Source organism: Pezoporus flaviventris, unplaced genomic scaffold (genome assembly GCF_033815535.1).
Source record: "Pezoporus flaviventris isolate CSIRO_AGI_PZ_B2104156 unplaced genomic scaffold, CSIRO_AGI_Pfla_v1 ptg000036l, whole genome shotgun sequence".
NCBI lineage: Eukaryota > Metazoa > Chordata > Aves > Psittaciformes > Psittacidae > Pezoporus > Pezoporus flaviventris.
In genome coordinates this window covers 13,246,252-13,261,656 of record NW_026892584.1, presented here as the reverse complement: position 1 = coordinate 13,261,656, position 15,405 = coordinate 13,246,252, and the positions used below count along the sequence as shown (strand labels likewise).

Genomic DNA, 15,405 nt, shown 5'->3' with positions numbered 1-15,405 from the left:
TACATAGCTTATACAATAGAGTAGTGATTTATAATAGACTCTTTTGCACCTTTTGATTTAGAAAGGGAAAATAATCCCAGAAGTTCTACTAACAGCTGGAGAAGGCAGTGAATCTGCTCAATCACATCTGCATGCGCAGTGTGGGTGATATGGGGGGTGCTGTTTCCTACCAGCACAATTGTACTGGTAGGATGTTTGTGGTGGAGACTGATAAACATCAGGACTTTTCTGCAGTGGCCATTGCAAGCTGTGAGTCAATAGACCGGGCAGCTGTGGTGCTAACCAACTGTCCAGGAGATGCTGGTGCATGGATGAACTTGTGACCTGGAGTATCACCCCACTGCCCTTCCTGGATGTAACCTACCTATGTAACACAAGGGCCTGCTCCCTTATGAAGTTGGCCTGCACTTGGCAGTCAGATTTAGCCTTAAGCTTTGCATAGTTAAGGCACTTAGGGAACAGAAAAGTCATTACAGGAAAAGAGAAAAATTGGAGGATTCTGAATCCAGAGTAGGAATATTGGGTTATAAAACAAGTCAATCTTACGATTGTCTAAAGCTCACAGAAAAAGCTTACTGCTAGATCTATATAATTCCAATTGAAGTGAACTAGCAACAAGCTACTGTCAGTTACGGAGAGCAGGATGAATTTGATGAAAACTGGAAGTAAGAAAAGGTGTTTATTTTGTGGTTTGGTGTGGGATTTCTTTTCTCCCACTTCTCTCTGGGCTACCTTTTCTGAGGGAAAGGCACATGCACAGCTGCTTCGTTTGCCAAATGCATTTCTCTTGTCTGTTATGCACACAGAGTAAGTGGCAAGAACCTATAAATGCTTAGTGGCAAGAAATGAAGGCGTTTCATCCAGAAGCAAAACATCTGTGAGGGCCAGAGCTAGAAAAGGAAAATCTTGTGCTTAGAAGCTGCTGCCCTTTTGACTCTGCCTTGTTTGTGTTAATATATGGGTGGAGAAAATGATGCAACTATTTTTTTTATCCCTTCTTCCTGGACTGGTAAAACCACTGAGTGATTATGTAAACCACTAAACTATGAAACAAAATTCTCCTGGCAACAGAGCATGCTAAGGAATTGCAGCTTGGCACCCTTATCTGCTGGATCTTTTCTGTTCTCCTTTGGCATCAGAACTGAGTGGGCTGGTGCCACTGTCTTCCTGTGCTCTGACTCTGAAGGCTTGCTGGTTTTGGTCCATGCATTTCAAGAGATGAACCCCTGTGCCTGGTAAAAGGCCTGAGTTTCTTTGTTTCGCCTCATTTGTTATTTAGTTAATTGTATTAACCTCTCAAAGAGAAGCTTTTGCACACTTTAAACTGTAACCACAAACTAAAGCCTGGCTTTAAATATAAAGGTCTAACTCTTCAGGGAGGAAACTTCTGTTTTCCCTATGCTGATTTGCAGGGTGTGAACAGATACTGGGAAAGCACCACATTGTATTAACCCTTTCTTTGTGTTTATTCCCCAAGTCATGCAATGGCTATTGTATGATACTTGTTGGCTTTATAGATGCAAGCTCTGATGAAGAAACTGCAGATCTGTTGAAAATACCTCAAACCTACCCTCCTCTTTCTTAAGAAAGATTTCATGCATTTGCTTGAAATCCTTCCTGCTCATTTATCACAGATTGCAAAGGATCTTGCCTGCTGATACAGAAAAAGGATGAGGCTGCTTTGGAGAACAGCTTTTTGCTATGCAGTTCTGCCTCCTCTAGATCAGGTCTCACTTCTTTGAAATCCCTGGAAACCTCATGATAGGCTCTGGATTGGATATGGAGGGCTTTATTGTGATAACTGGAATTCTTTGAGCCCTTGCTCCACATGTACATCATGACATGTATTATCTTTGGGCAGGAGCTGCTGATTAACCTCCAGTTGTAAAGTTCATAGGAACGAGGTAATCATCTGTAGCAGTTGGCCCCTTCTTCAGCAAAACATGTGGCTGGGCAGCCCAGCGGGTAGTTGCCAGGGCCTGTCTGCTCTCCAGAATATGGTGGTTGAGAGGTAAGGTTCCAGGACCAACGGTTCAGCTTGCAGTCAATGTCCAGTTGTCCTTACAGCATTCACTTGAACTCTGCAAGAGTCCCAACCCTTGCAAGGGTCTTGCATTCAGGAATCCACTTTCTTTTTCTCCTCTCCTTCCTGTGGTACTGCTTGCTGCTTTTAACAAGGCTAATGGTGAACTTAATCATCTAACTAACCACTAACCTGGAACAACACTGTAGAGTTGTTTTATGTTGCTTACAATAGTCCATATCTATGGCATGCTCTGTAAGCCATAGGTGTGTGTGTGGTGTATTGGGTTTGGTTTGCTGCCTGCCCTACTGCTAATATTGTTGCAAGCTGATTTTCAAGGGGTAGGAGAACATGCTTCACTTCTGACCACTATCTATAGGACCTAGGAGGCATTTTCTCGTGGCTTTCTGGAAGCATGTGTACCTGCAACACCCAGATCAGATGATAAAAGATAATCTGCTGTCTGCCAGCACTGGGGTGTCCCTAGAACTTGCTGTGTATTCACCAGTGGTTTTGTCCACTTTTAAAAATGAATCTAGTAATTAACTCATTTCTCAGAGAGAAGAGCTCTCACTTGCCAGAGTGGTGGTGGGAGAAATACCTGAAGCTCAGTGTGTGTGTTTCCCTTAGGGGTCCGTTTCTGCTAAACACACACTAAATGTGGTGGGTAGCAGGGCTGAGTGTTGCCAAAGTCAGAGAGGGCCTTGCCAACGGTTTTCTCAAGCTTTGTTGCCATCTTCTCCTTAACTCAATGAGGGAACAGACCACCTCACTTGGCTGCCACATCAGCTGGGTTGCTTGTGCCAAACACCCTGTGCCTTCACAGTGGACTCTGGCCTGCCTGCCCTCTGTGTCCCTGTGGCAGCTGCCCCTCGAACTGCAGCACTGCTTGCTCCTCTCTCTCCTTCCCCTTGCATGTACCAATGGGACATTGCTCTGGTTCCAGTCTGCAGGCAGCTCCACCAGGACAGTCTCTTAACTGTGCATCCACCTCACTATGTAGATCCACATCAGCCCTTCTGCACAGGGAGGGGAAACCTCTAGTTCCAAACAGAAGACTCATAAAAGTAACTTTGAAATAAATACCTCTTCCTTCTGTGGTTTTTTCTTGCTCTTGAAACCAGCATCTAAAGCAGTTCTTTGAGCTCGGTGTGTCCTGAGGCTCCACTGCTGTCACTGAGCGTGAGAAGACCCTTAAGCACACAATACACATAGAGATCCTGTGGAGATTACTGATGTCAGAGCAGCAGCTAGACCAGCAATAGCATACACAAGTTTTGTATTTACTCAGCACCATCATTAAGTAGTGTTCACAGTCACTTTAAAAGTTCAGTATTAAATTGATGCTTTTTTTTTTTTCTTTTTTTTTCCTTTTTCTAATGTTTTGCTGAAGAAAATGTACCTATTTATTTTGGCAGAAATATAACTTCTAATAAAAACTTCCTCAATTTATTTACCTGGCTGTGGTAGGTTGCTTGTCTTGCTATTTAAAGGCTTATTAAATATTTTTGAATGCACTTTATGCTGTGGGTTTGTGTTGCTGGGCCCTGCCCCATTCTAAGTCCTTTTAGGGTAAACATGCATCCACCTGTGATGGATGGGGCATCATCTAGAGGTGAAAAATGGTGCATTTTGGCTCAGTTCTTAAGCCAAAATGTCTCTGTTTTATTGGAGCTTCTGGGTAGACCCTGGTTTCCAAGAGGAACTGAGCACCATCTTGTGTCAATTGCAGGTGCTTGGCACCTGTTGGTAAGAAGTTAATCACAAAGTTGAAACTTCCCCAATTCCGGGGCATCTTCTGGGGGAAACTGAACCCTGTCACTTCTGCCCCTGTTTGTCACTAGGTGAAATGCATCTTACTGGCTGTCGTCTGCCTATTTCAGCTGGATGCCAAGGTTGCCCTGATTAATTTCCAGCTGGGCACATGGAAACCACCAGCCCTTGGCTCTGGGATGGCTGGGGACTTTCCTTGGTGTGAGTCCCTGGCACTGCTGGCCGGGCTGCGGAGCAGGGACACCCAGGCCAGGGACAGTAGCCCCACACAGGCTGGGGTTTGCTGCTGCAGGTGCCCAACAGGCGCCGCAGGACTCGGGCTCTTTTTCCAGTCTGTTGGCAGCAGTGAAGTGTAGAAGTCCGCTTTGTTATGTGCCATCACAGGACAGGTACAAGTGCTGTAAGTACTGTAGCACGCAGCTGCTACCGCAAGCAGCTTTTGCACCTCTGCTACTAGCAAAGGACGAGCATCCCCGCTCGGTGCCGGCAGCCGTTGAAGTTGCTCTTTCTCCCGTCAGCAGGGCTGTGCTCTGCCGGCGGAGCGGCAGCGGGCAGGGCTGGGTGCGCACGCCGCAGCCCGCGGGCTCCCTGCCTTTTGGGGGCAGTTTGAGGCCGGGCCGGGCTCTGTCGGTGTCGCTGCTCGCCCCGGCCCGGTGCACCCCGGCTGTGTGCCGGGTTCTCCTCTCGCTCGTCCGCCCGCGGCCCCGCTCATTTCCGGGTCGGGGCCGCATCCAGCTCTCGCGGCGGCTCCGCTCGCCCGCTGCCCTGCGCAGGGCGGCCGCAGGTGGCCGCTCCGCTCTCCCTTGGCCGGACTAGGTAAGCGGCGCGAGGGACTCCCCGGGGCGGGCGGGCTGAGGGCTCACTGCCCCTGGGCGCGGGTCCCCTCACCGCCCCCTCCCCATTTTGTGCGGCCGCTGGCGTCCGCGCCGCCGGGCAGGATCCCCTCAGGAGCCGGCAGGCGAGGTGTTGGGGAGCGGCCGCCGCAGCGAAGGACCCCGGCCGGGCCTTCACGAGCCCCTTGGCAGCCTCCGCGGTCCCTCCGTGCCCCTGTGGGGTGAGGGGAGTGGAGGGCTGGGGTCCTTGCCTGTCCGGGGTGACATACCTGCCTCGGCACCAGCTGTCGGTGCCCGCTGGCTGCTGGCTGGGGAAGGACCGGTGTGTCCCGCCGCACACTGCTCCTGAGCCGTAGCTGTCACCGTGGCCATGGGATGGAGCGCTCTGCCATGGTGGGGTCTGGGCTTGGTAAGCTGCCGTGACTCTTAAGTCCGCAGGCTCCTTTGAGATGAGGTCTTGTGTGCTGGACCTGAATGGAGAGCTTTTATTTTCCTCTTCATTTTTCAGCATCCTCTGCTCAAGGAATGTTCTTCCTTGCCACAATGCAGGCGCAGATGACACTGCACGGTAAAGATGCATCCCTATGGCAGCTGCATTAGTGCTGCTTCTCCTTCTCTTTGGAAGGAAAAAAGAGCAGAGATTTCCTTCTCCTAAGACGGCAGTGTCTTTCTCTTTAACATACCATGCGCATCGGATGCACTTTGGTGAACTTTTGTGTTGAACCTCAGGTCCTTCCTGTAGGACTTCCTGAAAACAGCCAAGGGGAAAAGAGGCGAGCGCGCGTCAGCCTCTGATACAGGGAGATGGCCGTGTCTGGAGGAGGCGGGATAATCCCAACATAATGTGTTAAGACATGACCCGCTGAGTCCCTGCTTATTCTGACAGAGATGATGGCTGTTGTGCATCAAGGGGCCCTTGGAAAACTGGCAGCTTGTAACCTTGCTTACCCAGGTTCAGGGGCGATGGCATCTTATTCTTCATATTCTGAGGATTGTATAAGCAGGTACATACAAATGAATATATATATATACTTACAAATCTGAGGGCCACTGAAATTGCTTGCCTAGATCAAACTGATAACAAATCTAGTCTGTACTGTCACTGGCCAATTTAGGTGGTCCAGAGGAGATTCCAATATGGGCTGGAGTGGAAGAAACCTCTCTTTGCCAGGGCCTCCTGCTGCACAGAGACTGATACGAGGCCTGAGGCATAAAATGTTAGGATCCTTCATAAGACAGTATAAAATCTCTCTGAAGCTACCTTGCTGAGCGAACAATGTTGTTCTTATTCTCCACAGCATCACTCTTCTCTTGGTCTCTCTGCTGTGGCAAGCTAATCTGGATACTATGAACTGTCTGATTGGAAAGCCTGCTTGGCTATTTTGTCACCATCAGATAGGAACATTTCTCCTCCCATGGCAATTTAATGCATCTAATGAATCAAGACCCTACCATCTACTGATCTAAAGATTGTACTGCAAAGGAGGGCTCCATGTGGGGCTGACTTTGGCAGTACACAGGCAGTGCTGAGGGACTGCTGTTAACTTGTGATTTTGCCAGGCAGCATCAGAGAATAAACTAATGGGATGAGGACAGTTGGCAGTAACACAAATCATATGGGCACAGCTCCATGCACAATGTTCGTCATGGTCAGAGAGCTTGCAGATATTGATCCTTATGTGCGATACACGAGGTTTGGTTTCCATAATATAGCCCACATGCTATTCACTGCCTGAATCTTTTTTGGTTTGATAAGGCTGCTCTGGGGACTGAATCCTCCCACCTCTCCTTGCTGCTTGTAGGAGCTCATCTTGGATTTAAAGATAGTGACAAGAAACTTCAGCTGTGGCAAGTGTGTTGTCTTCCATGAAGCAGAGCAGTCTCTTCCCTGTTCCTGCCAGGCTCCTTTGCCTGCTGTCCATATAAAGTCTGAGGTGGAAATACTTGGTTTACTTTGAAGGACTGGATCTTGAACAGTCTGTGTTTTTGTCACAACGAAAGAGCAGAATTGCAACAACTAGTAGGGCTTCTGTCCTTTGCCAGTGTGTATCCTTTGAGATAGGGATAGCCCAGCTGCTTGAAAGTGAGATGCTATCCATGCTCTGGTCACTTGTCTTAATATTTTTCTGGCAGTGTTCTCTTTTCCTCATCCTGCATCCTAAAGCTTTAATTTCTTGACTGATGCCGAGGAGGATTTCCCTGTGCATGGACCTAATAGCACATTTCACTAAGCAAACCTGACCTCTGCTGCTGTGCGTGGACCACTGGGGTGGATCCACTAAGTATTCCCTGCGTGCTCCTGCTGAGGCAGGGAGCACAGTGTGCTCTTCTCAGGCCATATGCTGGAAAGGTTTGCAGCACGTAAGTGTCTTTTCATTAAAAACAAATAAAACCACACAAAAAAATAATGAACTGATGTTATTAATTTGCTTTCTCGTGCTGATTTCTGATTGTCTTGGAGGTTTCTGCATGTCTGTATAAGCTGCCAGGAATGCTTGAACCTCAGTATTTCACTTGACTGCAGCAACTAGGGCCTCAAGTGGAATAACAAGCACTGTGAGCTTTGACCTAAAACCTCAGGTTAATAGCTGGTGTGGGTTGTGTGGAGGTTGTGGCACCGTGAACTTCCAAATGAAGTCTGGAGCCATGGTGGGTTTGCCCATGCTTTGTTCAGGTTGTGGTATTGTGACCGGGAAGTCCTGTGGACTTTTCAACCAAGTGTTTTCCTCATAACCATGTGTCGCAGAGCACTGAAACTGGAACAAATACTGTCTTGTGCTCTTAGAGACTGTGACTTTAATCATAGGTTTGTTTGGGAAGACATGGGGTATGGTATGATGCTCTGGAAGGGTACAGTGCTGTCATCTGGTTGGCATAACTGGAGGAAGATCTGTGAAGTAATAAGATTGAGAGCAAAGAGGCTTGTAAAATCCTGCTTTCTATCTAATGAAATGTGTGATTGCAGTGAATTTAGCAGAGGTGAGGTCTGAAGGAGGAGCTGTTGTTCCTGCTTCTGTAGTTCTGATCCTTGTGCTAGTGTCACTTTTCTGCACCAGTTAATGGCCCCATCCATGTAGAAGCCACTACCTGGTTTGCAAGGGTAAAAACGTGACTGGCAGCTATGAACGTACTGGTATCTATTGTGGTGGTCCAGCACTGCCTGGGCATGGGGCTGGCTGGTGGTTCTGGTGAGACCCTGGCAGATGCAGAGATGTTGCTGTTCACAGCAGACTGTATATCATGGGCTGAGGCAGCCTGCATTTCTAAAGAGGACATGGGAATATGAATAAGGGGAGAGCTCTAAGACATCTTCTACAGCTTGTTGAAAGAATTAGCCTCTGTCATGTGTGCTGGATGAAGGCTAAAGCAATGCAGTGAAGGCTTGAAAAATGTCAATTGCAGCTGTGCAATCGAGGTAACAGTGTCTGGCTGTTTATTGCTTCCTATCTCAAGCTCTTCAAAAGAATAACAAGCAGGATATCTGCAAACCTTTGGGGGAGTAGCACTGGCAGCTGTGTAGTGTTAAAAATAAGATTGTGGAATGTCTAGGTATGTTATTTAGGCTATGGAAAGCAAACCTCTTGGGAAACATCCAACTGTGTCTGGGCACAGTGGGGTGAGTCCAGCCCCTGGAAAAGGAGGGTTAGAAGCAGACCGCAGGCTAGCTGCAAGCAGTAGAATGGGTGTAGAGGGAGCCTGGGAGAGGTGCAGGTGCAGGGAGGCAGATCTAATGTGTAATACAGGAAAACTCAGTGGCCCTCACTGCTGTAGAAGCCAAACACCTCTCCATCTTATTCACAAAATCATCTCTGTGTAAGAGTAGTGCTTTTATCTGCCTCAGTTTCCACTTTGTAAAATCAAGAGGAGGAAAGCAAGCTCATCTCCAGCTGGGAATTTAAGCTGTAGGTAACCTGTATGTCAAAAGCATGCTTGGTGTTGAAGTTTTCTCTTTGGACAAATGGACTGACCCTCTGTAAAAGAAAACTGACCAGCTTATCTATTGGCAAGGACTAGCATGGCCATGCAGTGGCTAGGGAAGGTGAGCTGTACGCCCATGGAGGCAGCTGAGGTGAAGACGAGTTGTGTAAATATTGCTGAGCCTTATTTTTGCCATAGCTCTTGCTTGTGGCTCCAGTACAAATGCAGAACCCCCTTCGATTTAATGTATTTCCTATGGCACAAGAAGAGTCTTTTGCTTCCCATGCAAATCTGTTTGCTCACTCAAAGCTGCTAAATGCAAATGTACCACTTGTAGCTGTTCTCTATGGGAAGAGTAATGTGGGCTTTATGTAAAGCATGAAGATAAGACCTCAGGAGCGTGGAGAGCAGAGCAATAAGCAGATTTGCACTGGAGAAAGGTCAGCATGGCTGTAGTTCATTCACAGCCTGTTTCCAGACTCGTGAAGGGGGATATTTCAAGCTGTCAGTACCAAATAAATAAGCATTTAATAGAAATGGATTAACATTTACAAGTTCCGGGGGCGTGGGGGCTGGTCAGTTGTTCTCTCCCCACTCTTCTTACCAGCTCCCTGCTGCACCAAAGTGCAGAATCCATGGTGACTGATACTTGGTGACTCAACCTGTTCTGATGCCTGGATCCCTTTCCTTTATTCAGGTTGGGCAAATAATGTTCAGTCTGTAACCATGTTTGAGAGCTCTTGCTGTTGCCCTGGATATTGATACTTAGGTTGGCTTAATCCAATTCGATCTGAAAATCTGCTTCTCTGAACAATGCATGTGAGGGGTGGTATTCAAGTGTCTTTACTAAATCAAAAACCTTTTTGGCATGAGTGGTTGAAGCCTTTTTCTTTGTGTACTGCTAAAGGCACAGGATGTGTAGTATGGTTGAATTAGCATTACTATGGGAACTGTAACTTTTCATATTTCCTGACCTTTATCCATGTAATTTCATTATTTCATTTCATTAAGATAGCTCCAAAATGCTATTTATTTTGTTCTGGTCAGTACTAAGGGAAGCTTTATAAAGGAGCCCAGGCAGAGATTAGAGACAGGGCAGGCTGAAAGGTGCAGAAGAGAGGTTTGCTCTGGGTTTTGTGCTGTTCTAGCAGCATCCCAGCTGAGACCACGGTTCAGTGTAAGCATTGCCTCTGCAGCAACAGTAAACAAAATGGTGAGTAAACTCTTCTGCTCAGGGACAGGTACCTGGTATGGGTGGGTCTGGGTTTTTTTGTTGTCTCAGCTACACTGTTAGAGCCTCCCCCAAAGGATGTGTGGTCCTGGGGCTGAGGCAAGGCTGAACCCTTGAGGACTGGAGAGGAGCAGAGATGGCGTCCAGCAGCACAGAGCCCTCAGCTGGCCTGGGGAAGCTCACTAGCCTTGTTATACCTGCATTAAAGACAAATGTGACAGTTTGTAGTAGTCTTCATGTGCATGTTTTTAGTCTGGTTTTTGAAATAATTTAAAAATCTTTGAAATTGGGAAGGACCCACCTTCACATTTGCTTTCTGCAGGCCCCATCATTGCTTGCTGCTGGGAGGATGGGGCTATTTGGAGCTCCTCTGTTTGCGGGATGATGAGGTCTCTGCTGTTCAGACACCAGGAATCTCAATGGGAATCAGTGGAAAAGTGGGTTGCTCTCTGTAGAGGCTAGGCTTGCCTGCTCATGAATTGTATGGTATGGCAAAGCTTGTTTGCTGGGCAAATATTATCCTTCAGGGATGACACAAAGAGGCATTTGGGGCAGGGGTGAGCAGAGGGGACTCTACCCCTGCTAACTATACTGCTCTTCATACTAGGTGATGAAGAGCCAGCCTGCCAGGGTCTCAACATGCTCTTTTTTCTTTGTCACCATCCAAGAAGTCCTCAGGTTTAACTAGTGGGAGCTGACACAGCTCAGGGGAAGCTTCATGCTGCCTGGAAGCCCTGGAGCTGCCACTGGGTGTAAAATCCCCATCATCATCTCCAACTGTCATCAGGCAGGGGTGGCTTTGCTTCCTGTTGATGGTGCTGTGGGATAGAGGGGCGCTCTGGTCAGTGGCAGGATAGAGGGTGACATCTCTGGCTGCTTTAGTGAGGAAGTCCTGGGGTCTGCACCCCATCGCAGGGTATGTTTTACTGTGCATTAGAAAGACGCTCCTTGTGCTGTCATCTTGCCCTTTGCCTTTCTTTTTTCCTATGCTCTCTGTGCTTCACTTTGTGAAACAGGTTGCCAGCTATGTAGATGTTGAAGCAAACTTGAGACAGGATTCACGGGTAGTTTCCAGCTCTGTCCCTGTTGACATCAGGGAGATAGGCAGCTAGCTACTTACAAGAGAGGGTAGCTGCAGCTACAGCTAGAGTTTCTCAGGGAAGGTAAGGTCAGTGTGAGATGAGGGATTATCTACTTTCTTACCTCTTCTTTCCCTCCTGCCTAAGGCAGCTCAGAAACCAGCCCTTCTCCTTTACAGCTGCATTCAAGACAGGGTTACAAGGAATTTACCTTGGGAGCTTAGTGGCAAATTTTCTTGCGCTGCTTTCTGAACCCATGGCTGCTAGCCTACATTGGAAGGGGGATGAGATGCGCAGGGAGCATTGCAAACCACACCTCCTAGCTTGGACCTGCTCTGATACTCTATTTACAGTGGCAGTGTTTGTTCTCCACCAGCTTTCTGCTGCGGAATATACTGCTGGTTCCAGGGAAGGGAAGCGATACTGTTCTACCGCTCCAGGTACCTGGGGACACCTGCAGAGAGAGCAAATGGGGTGGAGGGGAGGGGAGGGAAGAAAGCCTCTCTGATTTGGGCAAGGAATTACTTGAGAAGGAGGTCTGGACAGCTTTGTAAGTTGCTGTGTCTCAGCACAGTTTCTCCCTAGGAACTTTCTGTTCCGACTTCCTGCTTTTGCTTTAAAGCAGCAGAGTAAACCTCAGTGCAGTGTCACTGTACACTACTGCACAGAAAAAAATGGTCATTATTCCCACGATGGAGGAAGGAAAATTTATGGATTGGTTTTCAGGAGCTGGAGGTGCTTAATTAACAGGGTTCATGCTTCAGCCCGGATCACCCAAGGTCTTTGCAAAAGTGGAACTGAAGGAACTTGCTCTCAGTTCTGATATGGTTCTGCAGGTGGCTTAACTAATTCTATTGACTCATTGATTTGGGGAACTGCTGTTTTAGATTAATGGCTGTAATGATTACATTGCAGTGTAAGGATTACTCAAAAGTAGAGGGGGAAAATAAGGGCTTATAATATGTGGGGTTATAATGTTTTCTTATGAAACGGATGTCTTGAGCTGCCTAGAGTGAAAACTAAGGATTTTCTGCTGCATACTTTGTGAAGACTTAGAAAATTTTCTTTTAAAACATTTGTCAGGAATTTCTCCACTGTCTCTCATAAGCACACCTATGTCTCCCCCCCCGCCCCTTAATCCTGTATCAGTGTTTCTGCTGTGATCTTCTGACTCAGTGTAAGCTTTTGTCAAAGAGGGGAATATTCCCAGAACAGTTGCACAAGTTGAACAAAAGCACTTCTCAGACAGTGTCTGCTTCTGAGTTTGCTTCAAATTCTATTCCTTAATTTTGACTGCTCTTTGCCCTAAGCTGTTCCTGGTATGCAGGAAACATGTGCCTTCCAGTTGTTATCCCACTTTGTGGAAGAGCAGCTCAGGGCTTGTGGCTGCTTAGAACATTCTGTAGTTTTCTGTCTTGTAGAAATCTGAGAATTCAGTATTTTGGTGTGATTGTCCCCCCTGAATGGGAGAGGATGTTTCTGGTATCTTGTATGAGATCTTGGAATTCTTGTACATTAAGACCAATCGCCTATTCTTTGGGGAGAAAGAGTGGGAATGTTGAGTTCACCTGTGGTGCCCTCAGAGGTTTGACAGCCAAGAGGTGTCTCTATTCACGGCATGGATTTCATTCTTTTCCAGTGCACAGATTACACTGGCGTTTCAGGAAAGGTGTCTTGCCTAGCACAGCCAACATCTCCTCAGCTCACAGGAAGGGGCAAATCTTTACCTGTATACCCACTGTTGTCAGGGTAGATCCTTAGCTCAGAGATAACCAAGTGTCGCACAGCTATGCTTATGGCCATTTTCATCTCTGTGAGGCAGAGTGGGTTAAGCATCTTCTTGGAAATAGGCTTCACCCAGCTGCCTCTGCTCTGTTTGTTGTTTTAATAGCATTTGCAGAAAGGTCAAACTGTCTATGGGTCTCACACATCGCTCCTGGGCAAAACCAATGCAGCACCAGCCACGCAGAGGCTTCTCCAGGGAGTTGAGGTGCCTAGAAATCCTCTCCATAGTCATTCCTACTCGTTAATCTTTGCAAACCACATTTGTCCTTTAAGTGCATCTTGCAGATTCATAGTGATGTAAAGCTTGTCCTCCTGGTCCCAGTGCTAACATACAGCCTAGAAAAGGTCATGGGGGTGAGATCACTGTGTCCAGTTCTCAAGATATTGGAGGTGAATTTCCTGGGATGAAGAAAAGATGCCTGAACTTCATACTTTATGCATCCCCCTGCAGTTGTGGCCCTCTGGTTAAGGAGGTTTCAAGTGCTGCAGAGAACTTGCCAGCTCCACTGGAGAAGAAATCATTGTCTCTCACTTGTATTCAGTAAGCAGTGTGAGTGGGTGCTTCTCCAAAAAGAAGTTTCTCCTTTGAAAAGGGGCTGGGTGGTCTGGTGTTCTGGTTTGGTATTTCATCTATGCGTGTGTATGATGGGGGAGCTATTTGAGGATAACATAAGGCTATGATTATTTTGTTTGTATGAGGCTGATTTCAAGACCAGGGATCTTGATCAACAAAGGTAAGGCTCTTGCTCAGTTCTGTGGTACTTCAGCTGAGATAGGATTGTCACAGGATTTTTAGCCTTTGCACAAAGAGGACAATAAAGTGGCTGAGGAAAACTTGCAGCTGGCCAGAAGGGGCTTGAGCTCAGGACAGTGGGTGGGTGTTAAAATATTTAATGAAGAAGTGACAGACAAGACCGGGAGCTAATTAGGGGCAGCAGTCAACCTTTCTTGTTCAGCACCCCCAAGGCTGGGTGGCAGAAAGATCATCCTCCATGAATCCAACACCACTTGTATCCCTCTCTTACAACAGAGGTGAAAACTAGTGACAAGATGCCTAGAGAGGGCAATTGACTTACATGATTGTGCTGGATGAGTGTGCACAGGTAACAGCAGCCCAGAAGGGTTCCTGTTGAGGTTAGACAAAGTGTATGGCTTGTCATAAAGAGATTCAGCTTCTTGCTGGAAAGGAAAATCTTTGTTCTAGTATTGCATAGCTAGAATCTGAGAACTCCAAGTGGGGAGTCTGAGTTGAGTTTGGCATCCAAGTTATGGGTTTGATGGCAGTGATAGTTGTGGGAAGAAGCCTGACCTTTGGCTGATGGAGTACCATATCCAGTTCATAGGACTGTCCTTAGTGAAAATGTAGCAAATGCTGTGGTCCTTTTAGTGGAAGACTTTGAGCGTGGCTCCTGCTGATGAGGAAGGAGCTTCTATTCATGCTGGGGAACAGCCAGGCTGAACCAGCACTGTGTCTCCAACAGTAGCCAATGGCAAATACCCTCATCTTCCCAGCATGAATGTGTAATGATACTTTCCCAGTACACTTTTCTGTCTGTTTGTGGCTCGGACCAAACAGTTGCAGTCCTTTATGGACAAACTTGGGGAATAAGAAACCCAGTCACTTCTGCAGCCCATGAACTCCTGTGACAGCCTCAGCATCCCATGTCAGCAAGCCCCACGTTGTAACGGTTTGCAGAGTAGTGCCTCCTCCTGCTTGATGTGCAACTGCCACCACCTATTTTATCTGACGCTCCTGGGTTCTTTTCTTAAAGATGATAATGACTGAGGACAATTCTTCATCATCTCTGCCATTCAGGAACTGGATACATAGGCAACTCACAAAACCCAAGTTTTTGCATTTGAAGTTTTGTGTATCCAACAGAACCTTTTATCTATTTGTTCGACAAAAGGCTGTTTCTGTGTAGTATAATTTTGCCCTTGAAGTGTTTCAAGGACGCTGGCAGAGTGTCTAACTCACCACCAGCACAGGACTGAAGTGTGTTCCTTTCAGCCTGAATTTTCTCTGCAGGACACCAAGTGTGGTTGCATTCTTGAGAGTTGGGGGAGAACCTCATATACCTGTGCCTCTGCTGCTCTCGGGGTGTGAAAGGAGTCTCCGCAGCAGCATTTCTGCTGATGTGTCCTTGCTGAGCTGTAGCAGCCAAGGTGTTGCTTGTCATGGGTGGAGTTTTCCTGAATGACATCTTAGCTGTTCAATAACTAGTGGCATGAGCCCAGCAGAAGACTCCTGGTTGTTGTCTCTGGTACAACCTGCTCTGCACCCAAGGGCTCCCTTTGCTAAAGGCGCAGGTAAGGCAGGAGGAAGTTGCCAGCAATGTTGAATTAAACAGGCTGAGGAGCTGCTCCGGAATTACGTAATTTCCTGTAAAGACTATTTGAAGAGCTTTGAAATGCCAGCTTAGGTCTGGAGCTTGTCTTCCTTCTGGGGCCTTCCTGTCTGCCACACCATCCCTTGGAAAAGGAGGGTTCCCAGTCCTCAGTTTTCACTTTGATTCAAAAATCATCCAGTGTGTCTGATGTCAAGAGCCAAGCCCTTTGTCTTTTCCCACATCTCGGCTGGCAAAGAAAGTTTGTTTGGCTCCTGCCTGCCTGGCCTGTAGGTATCACCAGCAGAGCAGAGCACTTATTCTGAGGTCAACATGCTTGGTGTTACACAGGTGTAATCTTCCTACTTGCAGCATCTAACTTCAACTTCATAACACCGTTCCGCTGATGTGAATCAAGACTGTATTATCTCTTCAC

At 47.2% G+C, this 15,405-nt stretch overlaps 2 protein-coding genes across 8 annotated transcripts in view; both read left to right on the top strand.

The window, feature by feature from the left end:
* RPLP2 (ribosomal protein lateral stalk subunit P2) overlaps positions 1–15,405 on the top strand; it is a 142,669-nt gene that overhangs the window by 36,784 nt on the left and 90,480 nt on the right. The gene's annotated exons all lie outside the window — the stretch shown is intronic.
* The window catches only part of CRACR2B (calcium release activated channel regulator 2B), a 49,257-nt gene continuing 37,386 nt past the window's right edge, over positions 3,535–15,405 (top strand). For 4 of the 7 annotated variants that reach the window (XR_009745081.1, XR_009745080.1, XM_061463163.1 and 1 more), the window contains exon 1: positions 3,535–4,612. The gene's annotated coding sequence lies outside the window, so the exon portion shown is untranslated. Of the gene's footprint in view, positions 4,613–11,056; positions 11,298–15,405 lie in introns of those variants that run through there. The other 3 variants (XM_061463165.1, XM_061463164.1, XM_061463162.1) reach the window with 3 other exon arrangements.